General features: G+C 39.7%; 1 protein-coding gene across 5 annotated transcripts in view; it reads left to right on the plus strand.

Annotated features, from left to right (window-relative positions):
- MRPL36 (mitochondrial ribosomal protein L36) overlaps positions 1 to 16,740 on the plus strand; it is a 1,017,194-nt gene that overhangs the window by 590,506 nt on the left and 409,948 nt on the right. The window contains exon 1 of one of the 5 annotated variants that reach the window (XM_050795341.1): positions 5,156 to 5,159. The exons of the other annotated variants lie outside the window; for them this stretch is intronic. The gene's annotated coding sequence lies outside the window, so the exon portion shown is untranslated. Of the gene's footprint in view, positions 1 to 5,155; positions 5,160 to 16,740 lie in introns of those variants that run through there. 5 annotated transcript variants of the gene reach the window in all.

The raw sequence follows: 16,740 nt of genomic DNA on the forward strand, positions 1-16,740 counted from the left end.
CTCCCCAGCCATGTGGAACTGTAAGCCCATTAAACTTCTTTTTCTTTATAAATTACCTAGTCTCAGGTATGTCCTTCTCAGCAGCATGAGAACAGACTAATACAATAGTTAACAAGCTTCCAAAAGTTCTGAGAGTCAATTGATTTCACCAGTGCCTTCTTCCAAATATTTAAGGAAGAAATGACAACCATTCTCTATAATTTGTTCCAAAATATAGAAGCAGAAAGGACCACTTTCTATTTCATTCTATGAAGCCAGGATGATCCTTATACTAAAATTTGATAGATATTTCAAGAAAGAAGAACTATAACCCAGCATCTCTTATGAATATAGATGGAAAAGTCCTAAATGAAGCATTAGCCAATTAAATCCAACAGTACATACAAAGAACTGAACATCAAACCCCAACAGTGTTTATTCTGGGTATGCACATCTGGTTCAACATTTGAAAAATCAATCAATAGGATAAATAAGAAAAATCATACGTTACAACAATTGGTGCATAAAAAGCAGTTGAAAAAATCCAAAACAAATTCATAATAAAAGTCTCACCAAATTATGACTAGAGAAAAACTTCCACCATGTGATTAAATATAAACAAATCTACAAAAAGCCTACAGGTAACATCATACTTAAAAGACTACAACTGGATGCTTTTCTTCTAAGATCAAGAAAAAGGCAAGGATGCCCTCTCTCACCATGCCTATTAAATATTGCACTGGAAGCCCTAGCTAGTACAATAAGGCAAGAAAATTGAATAAAAATTATGTAGATTAGAAAAAGAAATAAATAAAACTGGCTCTATTTGAAGATGATGTGATTGTTTATTTAGAAAATCCTCCTAAATCAACCAACATACTCACAAAATAAATCAGTGAGTTTAGCAGGGTTGTAGAATGCAGAGTTAATAAACAAAAATCAAATGCTGTCTTACATTTCAGCAACAAACAAGCAACATTTGAAGTTTAAAACAATACTATTTAAATAGTACCAAACATAAAAGGAACACTGTGGTGTTAAGTCTATCAAAACAGGTACAGAGCCTATGTCTAAAAATCTTAAAAATATGACCAAAAAATCAAGTAAGATCTAAATAAATGGAGGGATATTCTGTGTCCATGGACTGGAAAACTCAATAATGTTAAGACACCATTTAAAAAATTGATTTGATCTATACATTCTACAAATTCTCAATCAAAATCCCAGCAAGTCATTTTGTAGATAGTGCCAAACTGATTCTGAATTTATATGAAAAGGTGAAAGACCTAAAATAGGCAAAATAATACCAAAGAAGAATAGAGTTAGAGGACTTACACTTCCCAATTTCAAGAGCTGGATAGAGCTACAGTAATCAAGACAACAAGGTATTGGCAAAAGAGTAGGCACATAGGTCAATGGAATAGGGCAGAGTCCATAAATAAACACAAATATAGTCAATTGATCAGTATTGGTCAATGCAATAGAGCAGAGTCTGTAAATAAACACAAAAACAGTCAATTGATCTTTAACAAAGGAGCAAAAGCAGCTCAATAGAAAGTATTTGTCTTTTTTATCAAAGGAGTTGGGAAAATTGGACATCTATATGCAAAAAAAAAAAAAAAAGGACGTTAACACAGACCTTAAACCTTTAAAAATATTAACCCAAGCTGGATCATAGTCCTAAGTGTAAAATACAAATCTGTAAGACTTCCTGAAGGAAATACAAGATATCGAGTTTGGTGCTGTGTTTTCACATATAACACTAATAGCTGAATTCATGAAAGAAAAAAATATTGCACTTTAGGAAAATTAAATTGTTGTGCTCTATGAAAGATGCTGTTAACAGAATAAAAGGCCACAATCTTGGAGAAAATATTTGCAAAACACATATCAGACAAAGAATTTGTATCCACAGTATATGAAGCACTTCATACTCACCAATAAGAAAAAATTCAACACTATTTTTTAAAAATTGGGAGAACGTCTGAACAGATAACTCACCAAAGAAGATATATAATTGGAGCATAAGCACATAGAAAGATGCTCAATCTCATTTGTCACCAGAGAGTTGCAAATTAAAACGAAGTGGAGTAGCATCACACACCTACTAGAATGGTTAAAATGAAAAAGAAAAAAATATATAATACTAAATATGGACAAGGATGTGGAGCAACAGGAAATGGCAATGCAAATGGCAACGCAAAATGATGTAGCCATTTGAAAAACAGTTTGATAGTTTCTTACGGAGTCTTACCAAATGATTCAGCACCTGCAAAATACACTCTGGTCTTTGTATACAATGGAATACTTTTCAGCAATAAAACAACAAGAACTATCAAACCATGAAAAGACATGAATGAAACTTAAATGCATATCATCGAGTGAAACGGGTCAGTCTGAAAGAGCTGCCTGTTATGTGATTCCAGCTACAACATTCTGGAAAAGGCAAAACTGTAGAAACAGCAAAAAGATCAATGTTTGCCAGGGTTTGGGGTGGAGTGTAGAGTGATGATGTTGAGTACATGAAGCATGGGAGATTGTTAGGACAATAAAACTAGCCTGTATGATACTGTAATGATGAATACAAAAAAAATTAAGCTTTTGGTAAAGCCCATATAATTTTACAGAGCAGAGTAAACTTTAGTTCATCCAAATTTTTTAAATTTGGTGCAATGAGGTTTTACTTTTCATCTCGAAGTTTCTCTTAAAAAAAGTCATTATCTCAGTCTAATTGTGAGGAAAACATAAATATATAAATTGAGGGACATTCTACAAACACCTGGCCAATAATTTTCAAAATTCTTAAGGTCATAAAAAAACAGTCAAAAAAAAAAAATTCTGTGACATGTCTTCACAACCAAGAAAAACCCAAGTTGAATGTAGCCAAGTCAACTGCCTGCTAAACAAAAGAAAAATAATCAGGACTCTGTGGGGGCACATAATAGAATTCAGAGTCAACAAATGGAGAAACAGAAAAATGGGACAATGACAGATACTGACCCAATATGACCCAGAAGTTGACAAAGGCAAGGATTTAAAGACATGTTCTAACAATTGTCATGAAGTTGGCAGAGGCAAAGACATATTGTAACAATGGTCAGCAGCACAAATGAAGATATACTCCCAAATGAAAAAAAAAAGTAGGAAAATCTTAGAACAGAAATAGGAATGGAAATTCTAGAACTAAAAAATACTTGAAGTTTAAAGAATCAGTTGATGATTTTAATAGCAGATTCAATGCAGCATAAAAATCAGTGAACTTGAAGATAAATCAATACAAATGATCACTCTGAAGAACAGAGAGAAAAAAATTGAAAACATCAACTTTAGATTCAAGATAATCATTGAGCATGAAGAAAAGTTCATGTGAAAAACACACATAGGTTTGTTGCAGGCAGACTTCTGAAAACTCCAGTTAAGGAGAAAACCTTGAAAGCATAAGTGGTACATTACATATGGAGGAATAGTGATTTGAAAGGCCACACCGACAAAGGAAAGACACATTTAAAGTGCTCAACAAAAGCAAAAACAAACACTGTCAACCCAGAATTCTACATTCAGAGAGAGCATGTTTCAGGGATGAAGGCAAAATATAGTCCCAAATAAAACACACCAGGAATTTGTTGCCATCAAACTGTACTACACACAGTGCTAAAGAAGCCCTTTAGATTAAGAAAAAATAATACCCGAAGGAGACTCATTTTCTCTAGCAGGGAATGAAAAGCACCAGAAACAGTAAATATGTGAGTAATTACAAGACTATTTTTTCTCTCAATTTATTTCAAATACACACCTTTTTAAATAAAAAATTATAATAGGGTCATGGATTTTATAATGTATACAGATATAATTTATATAAAATTATACTATAAAGATAAGTGGGCAAGGTGGGTGAACTATATGGTTGTAGAACTTCTGTATTTCACTTGAAGTGGTGCAATATGAACTCTAAAAAAACTGCAAAGCATCTTCTCAGATGTATAAAATGCACATTGTAACCCCCACAGTATCATTAAAATAATAATGCAAAGAGGTGTAGTTAGAATGCAAACAAAAATGAAATACCAAAAATATTTAATGTATCATAACACAGAGGAGATTAAAACAAAACAGTGAATCTAAACAGAATGTATTAAATAACAGTAAAATAGTAAACCCAAATCCATCTATGTGAATTGTATTAAATGTGAGTGGATGAACATTACAGCGTAAAGGCTGTGTGCATGAGACATCCCTTCTGCATGAGGCAAGTAGGAAAACTGAAGCCCAGTCATTGGATGTCTTCAAATACCCGGTTGTCTAAAGTCATGTGGACCAACTGCTCATTGTTCCACTGGTTTTTCAAGTTGTATCCAGAAAGTTTACATTGGGTAGATTTTACCCCCTCCTTCAGCAGGGAGAGGCTCTGGAGATCCAGGAGCTGAGAACAGAAGCAGAGAATGGAGGCCGGAGGTGCCCAGCGCACTCCCCCAGGGCAGGAGCCTGGGGCGGTGCAGGTGGGAGGAGCTGTGCCTGAAAAGAAGACGCCCTCACTGGTGTGAGGGAGCCTTGGGGGATTTGGGGTTCTCCTTGAGCAAGTTTTATTTTTTATTTTTTTTAAACTTTGATGAACATAGGAATCACTGAGAATACCTAATCCTAGAAAATCCACTGAATCCCATAGGTCTGGGGTGGAATTCCCAAATCTGCAACAATAGCAGGCACCCAAGTGCAGATGCAAAGACATGAGCTGGAAACATTAGACTGGAGGGATCAGGGCACCTCGAATGTGGTCGGTGCCGGGTGCATCAGAGCCCTGAGTGCTGGCTGCAAGCTGGATCCTCACTCACTCACCCCACCGACCCCAAGCTCTACAGCATCACTGAGCACCGCCTACCACATGTGCGCGGCCAGAGCCAGGCCAAGAGCCCTTCACCAGAGGTGCTGCCCTCACAAGGGCACGCTTGCCCGGGTCAATCTACTTCTTTACTTCAATAATTGAAATAACTTTTCAGAGCCCAGATTTAATGGTGTCCCTTGATTAATCTCACTGTAGGCTTCTGCAAGGTGGATTCTAGGCTGGGGAGCGCAGAAAGTCAACCTCTATTTGCTGTTTTTCAGCCATAAAATGCCTCTTACAAAACAAAGGCAGCTGAAGCCGGGGCGTGAGGCACTGTTGGCAGGTCCCCGGGGAGCCGGGGCAGGGCCAGATGCTGCCTCACTTCAGTGCTCGCTCCATTTCATAAATTGATTCTCAAACGGCAATTCATTAAGTCACTTAAATTGTGCACGTGTACCTGCAATTTAAGCATTGCTAAAGTAATCTTCTGTCAATAATCAAATATATTTTATTATGTTTTCCCTTCTGGCAAAGAGGTAAATAATCCTAAAACAGCCTATTTTAGTCGTTTACAGAAAATGGACACAGCCTTTTCTAGGATACGGGTCACGGTCATGTGTAGACAATACTTTTGATACTGCCAGCTCACAACTGTCCCTAGAAAAGCCAAAGTCATTTACATTCTATCACATTCAAGGAATAAAGTGAGAGAAAGGACACATAAAATTGGAAATATGGACTCAGGCCTGAAAGTTGTCCAATGACATTGCTAAACAATACTATTTGCTAAAAGCCAGTCAAACCAACCCTGAAGTCAGATATTCTTTCTTTTTTTTTTTTAGATAGAGTCTCACTGTGTCACCCAGGCTGGAGTGCAGTGGCATGATCTCAACTCACTGGAATCTTCACCTCCCGGTTTCAAGCGTTTCTTCTGCCTCCACCTCCTGAGTAGCTGAGATTAGAGGCGTGCACCACCACGCACAGCTAATTTTTGTATTTTTAGTAGAGATGGGGTCTCGCCATGTTGGTCAGGCTGGTCTCAAACTCCTGACCTCGTGATCTGCCTGCCTCGGCCTCCCAAAGTGCTAGGATTATGGATGTGAGCCACTGCACCCGGCCTGAAGTCAGATATTCTGAACTTGATGTAAGCCGTGAAGAAAGTCGCTCTGGTGAGTGAGGTCTGGGCTTGCAGCTCTCTCCCTGGGGCCCTGCTGTGGGGAGGAGCCCATGGATGGGGTGACGAGGTGCGGGGCGGGCTCTGTGGTCCTGCAGTTGCTCTGGGTCTCCTAGCGAACCTGTGTTCCTGGGCTGTGGCTTCTCAGTTTCTTTGGGTTCTCCGTGGGGCGGGACAGCACAGCTAGCATGGGCTGGAGGTGGGCATGTTTCTCCCCATCGGTGGACGATGCTCTGGTAAGTTTCCCTTGCAGAGAGGCCTTGTGAAGAACCAGGTCTCTGATTATTTCTAAATAGTTCGTTTCTCCTCTCCCAGCAGAAGCAGGAGGGGATTCTTCTCTGATCTTAATTGCAAGGACCCAGCCAAGCCCCTTGAGGTAAAAACCACAAAAGTGTGTGAGGTTTGCCTGAGAGAGGACCCTGGAAGGTTTACACCTCAGATCCGTCCACGTTGAGCCTGCAGCAACTGGTCCAGGATGGCTCCAGTTTCCGGCCTCGCACTGGGACACTGGCTCCTGTGGAGGGTCCTGCACTAACCTGTCTATGGCTCCGACTGGGGCAGCCCTGGGCCTCGACTTCTCTGAAGGATCTAAGAACAACTGTCAATTTTCAGTTCGCTCAGCTTTTTCCCCAAAGAAAGAGCTGGGGATGGGAGTGAGGACTCTCAAGATCTCTCCTGCCAGATCAGAAGCCACAGCCTGAATCTCACTACCTTTAAGAAAATGAATCCAGCCTCCAGGGCTTTGTAATGGAGACAGAATTCCTGCTCAGGGGGGTGGCTGAAACCCCGTCCCACTCAGGGGATTGCATGCAGGGAGGTGCAGGCCCTCTTCGTATTACAGGAGACTGAGAGAGCAGGTGCCTTGGTTAATGCCTCCGAGGTGTGGTGGCTTCTGACAGGCGGGTCTGCCCTGAAGCTGTATCTGGAGGAGGTGAGGCTTGTGTCCTGGACCCTTGGGCACTAATCTCTTGGGCTGCATCTTACACTGAGTGCCCAGGGTTTTGGGGGCCTGACCAGCACATGTACCCTAAAGCTGACTAGGTTTCTGTCTTGATCTTATCTGTGCCTCACCTTCCTTCTCTAGCCATCTGGTCCATCCCAAGTGCTAGCTTACGCCTTCTCATTCTTCTTCCTACATTCAGATTTGGTCCCGTGCTTGTAAGCCACCCCTTAATTGGCGTCTACTCTTTACTTTTTTAAATTTCAGCTTTTATTTAGACTCAAGGGTACGTGTGCAGGTTTGACATGTGAGGTGTATCCCACGGACCTCTTTCTATCCTCTGTCTTCAACAAGTGTCACATGAATCGTGATTGGACACAGCTATGAGACGGAGGCTGTTAATTCCTTGAGCATCTATGAAGTGATTCCTGCGGGCTCTGAGTAGCTCACCTTCCGGGATGGCTCCATCTCCTGAGATGTGAGGGATCGTTCCCCAGGGCAGAGCCAAGGACGGCATCTTCCCAGGGCTGCCAGCACCTTAGAGAGCCCACGGGGGGAAGAGCAGAGCAGGTCACATGGGGCCAATGGCTTTTGACATCTGTGATGAGGGTGGATAGCAGACACAGGAAATGATTCTGATTGTTTTAATTATCGTTCATCTGAAATCATTCCACCACAGACAACTTGTTCGCCTGCTCCAGACAAAACTAAAACCTGACTTGTCTTCCACATGGCAATAGAGGACAAAGGTTACATCAGGCAATTCTGCTTTCACTTTAGGGCAGTGGTATTCCCCACAATATACGCACTCCTGGCCCCTGACACCAGCACAGCCTCCCACTCACTCCCACATGGCCCTGGACACGGCTGGCTCCTCACCCTGTGGCGTGCACAGCGTATGCGCAGTGGCATCCCCCAGGATATACGCACCCCTGGCCCCTGACACCAGCCCAGCCTCCCACTCACTCCCACATGGCCCTGGACATGGCTGGCTCCTTACCCTGTGGCGTGCACACCATATGCGCATTAAACATCTCACTGTACTTCGTTCTACTAAGCAACGATTAAGAAAACAACAGCAGCATCTGCATACTAAGCAGAAAAATAGTTAAACTGCTCCTGCTAGCTAATTGTTTCCTTGAATTCCTTACAAGTCCATGTTTTTGCCTGGCTTTTAATTTGTGCTTGACTTCTGGGGGCTCTTGTACCTTTAAACATCAGCATTAACTAGAGGTATTTTAAATCACTAAGAGAAAGAAAACCTCATTAAGAACCAGAACCACAACTTTAACCTCTCCTGGGTTTCTGGGACAGGGATTCCCTGCCCTCCCTGTTTGTTTTTCTCTTACAAATTTATTTACATTTTGTATAGATGCTGGATATTAGATCTTTATCAGATACATAGTTTGAATGCATTTTCTCCCATTCTGTAGATTGTCTGTTTATTCTGTTGATAGTGTATTTTGCTGTGCAGAAATTCTTTAGTTTAATTAGATTCTACTTGTCAATTTTTACATTTGTTGTGATTGCTTTGATGTGTTTGTCATGAAATCTTTGTTTCTATGTCCAGGATAATATTGCCTAGGTTGTCTTCCAGGGTTTTTATAGTTTTGGGTTATATGTTTAAGTCTTTAATCCATCTTGAGTTGCTTTTTGTGTGTGGTGTAAGGAAGCAGCGCAACTTCAGTCTTTTGCTATGGGTATTCTGTTATCCCAGAACCATTTATTGAATAGGGAGTCTTTTCTCCATTGGTTGTTTTTGCCATCTTTGTCAAAGATCAGACACAGATGGTTGTAGATGTGTGCCTTATTTTTAGGCTTGCTATTCTGTGCTATTGGTCTATATTCCTGTTTTTACACCAATACCATGCTGTTTTGGTTACTGTAGCCTTGTAGTATAGTTTAAAGTCAGGTAACATGGTGCCTCCAACATTGTTCCTTTTGCCTAGGATTGCCTTGGATATTCAGGCTCTTTTTTGGTTCTTTATGAATTTTAAGAGTTTTTTTCTAGTTCTGTGAAGAATGTTGTTGATAGTTTGATAGGAATAGCATCAAATCTGTGAATTGCTTTGGGTAGTATGGACATTTTAATGATATAGATTCTTCCTATTCATGAGCATGGAATGTTTTTTCATTTGTTTGTCATCTCTGATTTCTTTGAACAGTGTTTTGTAGTTCTCATCATAGATATCTTTCACCTCTCTGGTTAGGTGTATTCCTTCCTATTTCATTCTTTCTGTGACAATTGGAAATGGGATTGCCTTTCTGATTTGGCTCTCAGTTTGGGTGTTGTTGATGTCTAGAAATGCTGGTGTTTATTGTACATTGATTTTGTATCCCATAATTTTGCTGAAGTTATTTATCAGCTGAAGGAGCTTTGGACCCAACACTATGGGGTTTTTAGATGTAAAATCATGTCATCTGTAAATAGGGATAGTTTGACTTCCTCTCTTCCTATTTGCATGTCTTCATTTCTTTCTCTTACCTGATTGCTCTAGGTAGGACTGGCAATACTATATTGAATAGAAGTGGTGAGAGAGGGTATCCTTGTCTCATGCCAGTTTTCAAGGGGAATGCTTCCAGCTTTTGCCCAGTCCGTATAAATTTGGCTGTGGGTTTGTCACAGATGGCTTTTATTAATTAAGGTGTGTTCCTTCAATACCTAGTTTATTAAGAGTTTTTAACATGAAGGGGTGTTGAATTTTATCAAAAGACTTTTCTGTGTCTATCAAGATAACCATGTGTTTTTTGTCTTTAGTTCTGTTTATATGATGAATCACATTTATTGATTTGCAATAAGTTGAGCCAATCTTGCAATCCTAATTTCAGACAAAACAGACTGCCAACGAACAAAGATCAAAACAGATGAAGAAGGGGATTACACAATAGTAAAGTATTCAATTCAATAAGAAGACTTAACTATCCTAAATATATATGCACCCAACACAGGAGCATGAAGAGCCATAAAGCAAGTTCCTAGAGACTCACAAAGAGACATAGAGTCCCACACAGTAATAGTGGGAGGCTTACACATTCCACTGACAAGACAGATCATTGAGGCAGAAAATTAATAGACATATTCAGGACGTGAACTCAACATTGGACCAAATGCATCTGATAGATCTTCACAGAACTCTCCACCCCAAACCAAGAGAACATACAATCTTCTCATTGCCACATGGTACATACTCTAAAATCAACCACATAATTGGACATTAAACAATCCTCAACAAATGTTAAAAAACCAAAATCATACCAAACATACTTTTGGACCATAGCACAATAAAAATAGAAGTCAAGACTATGAAAATTGCTAAAATTCATGCAACTACATGGAAATTAAACAACATGCTTCTGAATGACTTTGGGGTAAATAATAAAATTAAGGTAGACATCAAGAAATTATTTGAAAATAGCACAAAGATACAACATATCACAGTCTCTGGGACACCACTACAGCAGTATTAAGAGGGAAATTCATAGCACTAAATGCTTACATTAAAAAGTTAGAAAGATCTCAAATTAACAAATTAACAACCTAACTTCAAAACTGAAAGAATTAGAGAAGCAAGAACAAATCAACCCCAAAGGTAGTAGAAGATGGGAAATAACAAAAATCAGAGCTGAAATGAAGGAAATTGAGATATGAAAAACTATTCAAAAGATCAACAAATCCAGGAACGGTTTTTTTTTTTTTTTTTTTTTTTTTTTTGAAAAAAAAATAGACCACTAACTAGACTAATAAAGAAGAAAAGAGAGAAGATCCAAATAAACACAATTAGAAATGACAAAGGGACTATTACTACTGACCCCATAGAAATAAAAACAACCATCAGAAACTACTACGAACATTTCTATGCACACAAACTAGAAAACCTAGAAGAGATGGATACATTCCTGAACACATACATCCTCCCAAGATTAAGCCAGGAAGAAATCGATTGCCTTAACAGACCAATAATATGCACCAAAATTAAATCAGTAATAAATAGCCTACCAATCCAAAAAATCCCAGGACCTGAGGGACTTACAGCTGAACCTACCAGATGTACAAAGAAAAGCTGGTACCATTCCTATAGCAACTATTCCAAAAAATTGAGGAGGAAAGACTCCTCCCCAACTCCTTCTATGAGGCCAGCATCATCTTGATAACAAAACCTGGCAGAGACAAAACAAAAAGAAAATTTCAGACCAATATCCTTGATGAACATCGATTAAGAAAATCCTCAAAAAAATACTTGAAATCTGAATCCAGCAGCACATCCAAAAACTAATCTTCCATGATCAAGTAGGCCTCATCCCCGGGATGCAATGTTGGTTCACATTTTCTTTATCCATTCATCCATGGGATCCATGGACATTTAAGTTTGTTGCTTATCTTTGCTATTGTGAATAGTGCTGTCATAAACACGCAAGTGTAGGTATCCGTTTCATATACTGATTTCTTTTCCTTTGGCTAGATACCCAGTAGTGGTATTGCTAGATTGTATGGTAGTTGTATTTTTCATTTTTTGAGAAATTTCAATACTGTATTCCACAGTGGCTGTACTAATTTACATTTTCACCAACAGTGTACAAGAGTTCCTTTTCTCCACATCCTACCAGCATCTATTATTTTTGGTCTTTTTCATAATACCCATTCTAACTGGGGTATAATGATATCTCATTGTGGTTTTGATTTGCATTTCTCTGATGATTAGTGATGTTGAGCAGTTTTTCATACATCTGTTGGTCATTTGTATGTCTTCTAAGATTGTCTATTCATGTACTTTGTCCACTTTTTAATGGTATTATTTGATTCTTTTATTGTTGAGTTGTTTGAGCTCATTGTATATTCTGGACTTTAGTGCCTTTTTGAATGAATACTTTCCAAATATTTTCTTTCATTTCACAGGTATCTCTTCACACTCTTGACTGTTTCCTTTGCTGTTAAGAAACTTTTTAGTTTAATATAGTCCTATTTGTCTATTTTTATTTAAGTTGTCTGTGTTTTTGAGGTCTTAGCCATAAAATGTTCGCTTGGGTCAATGTCCGAAGTATTTCCATCAATCTTCTAGTAGTTTTATAGTGTTGAGTCTTATATTTAAATTTTTTATCCATCTTGAGTTAATGTGATAAGAGATAGGGGTCTAGTATCATTCTTTAGCATATGGACTCCAGCATCATTTGTTGAAGAAGGTGTTTTCTAATGTATGTTTTTGGCTCCTTCGTCAAAAATCAGTTGGCTGTAAATATGTGAATTTATATCTCAGTCCTTCATTCTGTTCCATTGGTCTATGTTTCTATTTTTATATTAATACCATGCCATTTTGGCTACTATCACCTTGTAATATATTTTGAAGTTAGGTAATATGACTCCTTCAACTTTGTTCTTTTTGCTCAGAATCTCAATTCTTAAACACAAATGATCCTAGACTGGTAGTGACTCAAGGACACTGGCAGAAGCAAATGGATGCAAAGGCATAAGAATGATACAATGGGCTTTGGAGATTTGTGGGGAAGAGTGAGAGGGGGTGAGGGATAAAAGAGAACAAATATGATGCAGTGTATACTGCTCGGGTGATGGATGCACCAGGATCTCACAAATCTCCACTAAAGAACTTACTCCTGTAACCAAATACCACCTGTACCCCAATAACTTATGGGAAAATAAAATTTAAAAAATAAACAAATAAAATCCCACTACCCATATAGTCTATAGAACATTACTAATTTCAAAGGTCTAAATTAAATATGATAGTGTTTGCCTAGGGCTTACCATACACATGGTAAATTAATGGACATTTCAGCAAGGGCAGAAGAGGACTCTGGGTGGGTTTACAATATCCCTGTAACCTCCTTGACACTCACTGTAATCAAAAGGAAATGAGTTTCTGATTCCTAACTTAAAGGTGACAAATCTAGGTAGTATAAAGTGATAAAAGAAAAAATGAAGCAAATGGAAACATTTTCTGGAAGAATGCACCTTCATTCTAGGCCTCAAATAATTATTTAAGTTCCTGATGAGCACACCGTCAAAAGCAATTGTTCACACAAACGAATCAAGGATCTATGATAAAAACAAACAAGCAAGCAAACAAAATCTAACAAAAGAAACATACAAGTAGGATGTGAAAGATTCCAGATAATAAAATTATTTGGCACAGAACTTTTTATTTATTTATTTTTGAGACTGAGTCTCACTCTCTCACTCCATGTGGGGTGCAGTGGTGCAATTGTAGCTCACCGCAGCCTCCAACTCCTGGGATCAAGTGATCCTCCAATGTCAAAAATACATTTACAGCAAAATGGGAATATATTTCAAACTGAAAACAAGCTAACGAAGACTTTGGAGTAGGTTCTGATTGGAACATGGCAGCATCTTTGTTCTGAATGCTTCTCCTTTTTAGAAACAACACCAACAAAAAAGCAAAACATTAGGAAGAAATGCTCACAAATTACACATCCAGTGGGCCTTGGGAAGAGAGGAGGAGAAGCTGCATACTCCACGATGCAGGTAAAGGCTTCCAGAGGCAGAGGACAGTAAGTCTTGGCAGTGGAAGGGTTGTCACGGGACAGAACAGGGAGCACCCCGAAGGGTGCGTGTGTTGTGGATTGGGGAGCAGGTGATGGATCTTAGAAACCTTCACAAAAGGAAGGCCCACCCCTGAGCACACGACAGTAACCAGGGCAGGGGTTGCTGTAGGAAGAGGAGAAAGAAGCTTGGGAAGCCTCCGAGGAGGTGAGAGGTAACACATTCCGGGAAATGAGAGCAAAATGCAACTTTGGAAGCCTCTGAGGAGACCTAGAAGCCCAGATAGCAATAAACACTTCTCTGGATCAGGGGAAGCCACAGACTGGCCCATATTTTAATGCGGTAGCCACAAAGAAGAGCTACTTGACACTGGAAACTTGGAAAGCTTTCCTCGTCTATATTCACAGAATATTTGTTGCCTCCTCCAGAAAAAAACAAATTAAACCAAAAACTTCTGAGTGTCCAAGAGAAAAAAAAAACAACCTATAACCACTATAAACAAATTCAAACAACTAGTTGAGAAAGCAATATTTGAAATGCTTGTCAAAGACAAGGACCAATATTACTTACCCATAAAGTCATAAAGATATGAGGGGGGAGCAGATTGAAAACCCAACAGAAACACAGGATTCTCTAGCAGAACCAATTCCTGACTTCTCAGAAAGGACCGTAGCAATAATATTCCTTCAGAGATTTCCATGTTGATGACAGACCATAAGTAACTAACAGAACCTCTCTCTGGCTACAAAATCATTGGTTCATATTTTCTTAAACATAACAAGTTACTCCATTTACTTCTGGCATAATGTGTTGTTGAAAAAAAAGACGATTACCATTTTCTCTCCTTATAAATCACTTGTTATTTTTGCCTGGACCTCAAAAAATGCCTCCCTCCCTCCCTCTTCTCCCTCCATCCCTTCCTCTCCTCCTCCCTCCCTCCCTTTTTTCCTCCTTCCCTTCCCTCCCTCCCTCCCTCTTTTCCTCCTTCCCTTCCCTGCCTCCCTCCCTGCCTCCCTCCCTCCCTTCCTTCCCTTCTTTTGTTAAGGCCAGGAAATTTACTAAAATCTCTTGACTTTGGCCATTCGCGTTTATATTCTCAGACACATGTTGTGCTCTCTCAACATGTGGTTTCAAGTTTTCTCCTTTCTATTAATTTCAGGAAAGTTTTCTTGAGGTATCGTTTTTAGTATTTCTTCTGTTTCTTTTTATTTTGATTTTTCTTTCCAGGGATGTCAATTATTAATATGTCAAAATTTCATTGCTTTACTTCAGCATTTGTCCTTTTCAAATCTTTTTATCTCCTCATTTTTTTATTTGTAATTTTTTTCTTCTTTTTTGTTTGCTCATTTAAATTTTTATTTCATTATTTGTTTTGATGGTTTTCTTCCAATTACTTTCTGGGTTCTTTTACCTCATTTTTGTGTCTGCATGATTCTGATATTTGTTATTGGTAGTTTGTTTTCCTATTTCGTGCCGCTTTTTTTTAGCTTATTTAGAATGAGCCCACTGGAGGGTTGATCTGTGTGCTCTTCTGTTATTGCAGGGATGTTCTTCCATCCTTTTCTAGCTAAAGCTTTGTGTGGGGCTTGACCTGGGTGCTCTTTCATTGCTGGTTTCCATGTGAGTTCATTTTCCTGAACCTGAGGATTTGGTATGGCTCCAGGTATTTTTTCTGTCTTCATGGAATTCTTCCTGGGGTTCTGTTTTTCGCTGTATGAAAACAGTTGCTGCTTCCTGGGATTCTCGGCTCTGCCTGGCTCCCTTTTCTCTGGACTCCCTTCCTCCACCTCCAGCGTCTTTGTCCTGCTCCCTCTGTCCAGTCAAATCAAAGCAGCTTCTCCTCCAGGTGAGGCCCTGCCTGGGAGGGAGCCCTCAGGGCTGACTTGGCCAGCACTCCAGCCAGCCCTCTATCTGAGGGGACCGAGCTCTCCCCTGCACCTGCTGCCTCGCTCTGGGTGGCTGCAGGGATTTCCAGGAAATACCCTTTGGACCCCAGGCAGTCTCCTCTCTCCAGGCTCAGTGGATTCAGAGCTGCTCCCCTGCACTTTCTTCCACATAGAGGTGGGTACCCAGCAGGGCTGGCCACCATTGCTGGTGTCGTCATCCCTGGGGACTTTGGGTTTAGGGATATCTTGTCCCATCTTCCCAGAACTGTTATTCTCTTTTTCTTTCCAGTAAATTCTGTATGGGTAGGGGGGAGGGGAGGTTATGGAAAATACTTTAATTCCTCTCTGAACTTCTCTTTCAAAAATGATTGGTACCTTAATGTGATGGTTAATACTGAGTGTCAACTTGATTGGATTGAAGGATGCAAAGTATTGATCCTGGGTGTGTCTGTGAGGGTGTTGTCAAAGGAGATTAACATTTGAGTCAGTGGGCTGGGAGAGGCAGACCCACCCTTAATGTGGTGGGCACCATCTAATCAGCTTCCAGCAAATATAAAGCTGGCAGAAAACTGTGAAAGGGCAAGATGGGCCTAGCCTCCCAGCCTACATCTTTCTCCCAGGCGGGATGCTTCCTGCCCTCGAACATTGGACTCCAGGTTCTTCAGTTTTGCGGCTCACAGTGGCTCTCCTTGCTCCTCAGCCTGCAGATGGCCTACTGTGGGACATTATGATAGTGTAAGTTAATACTTAATAAAATTCCATATAATATACATCATATATAACATATAATATATATTTAATATATAATACTTATATATTAAGTATTTTATATATAATGCTTAAACTCCCCTATATATAGTTTATATATAATATATGATATATAGTTTATAAATATATAAACTAGATAAACTCCCAGATATAGATATAGATATAGATATAGATATAGATATAGATATAGACATATCCTACTGGTTCTGTCCCTCTAGAGAACCCTGACTAACACACCTCACAACAGAGCACGTGGCTCCTTACTCATGGCACAGATTAGAAGTCTCATGCTAGAATATTCAGACGTTAAATGGGAGACACGGGAACAAGAACAATGTTCCATTTCAAGCCACTTCTTTTATACATGAACAGGCGTCCTTTAGCAGGGATACGTTTCCTCAATGACAATAGATTTCAACAGTTTGCTGAGCTCACAAGCGCACTTCCAGGCCATTCTTCCACTCCTGCAACAAGGTCCACTGGCAGATTACACACTTTTTGTTCAAGCCCTGGAGGAAACTCGGCTCCCTCACCGCGCACCTGCAGGGTCTGCTTTCAGCCTCTGAGCTGTTTCCCATGCGTTCAGACCCTTCCGGCAACGTCAGCAAATCTCAGACTCAATGAGTCTCACCGGTACTGGCTGTTCTCTTACTCTGCTTT

The sequence above is a fragment of the Macaca thibetana genome, chromosome 6, assembly GCF_024542745.1.
Source record: "Macaca thibetana thibetana isolate TM-01 chromosome 6, ASM2454274v1, whole genome shotgun sequence".
NCBI lineage: Eukaryota > Metazoa > Chordata > Mammalia > Primates > Cercopithecidae > Macaca > Macaca thibetana.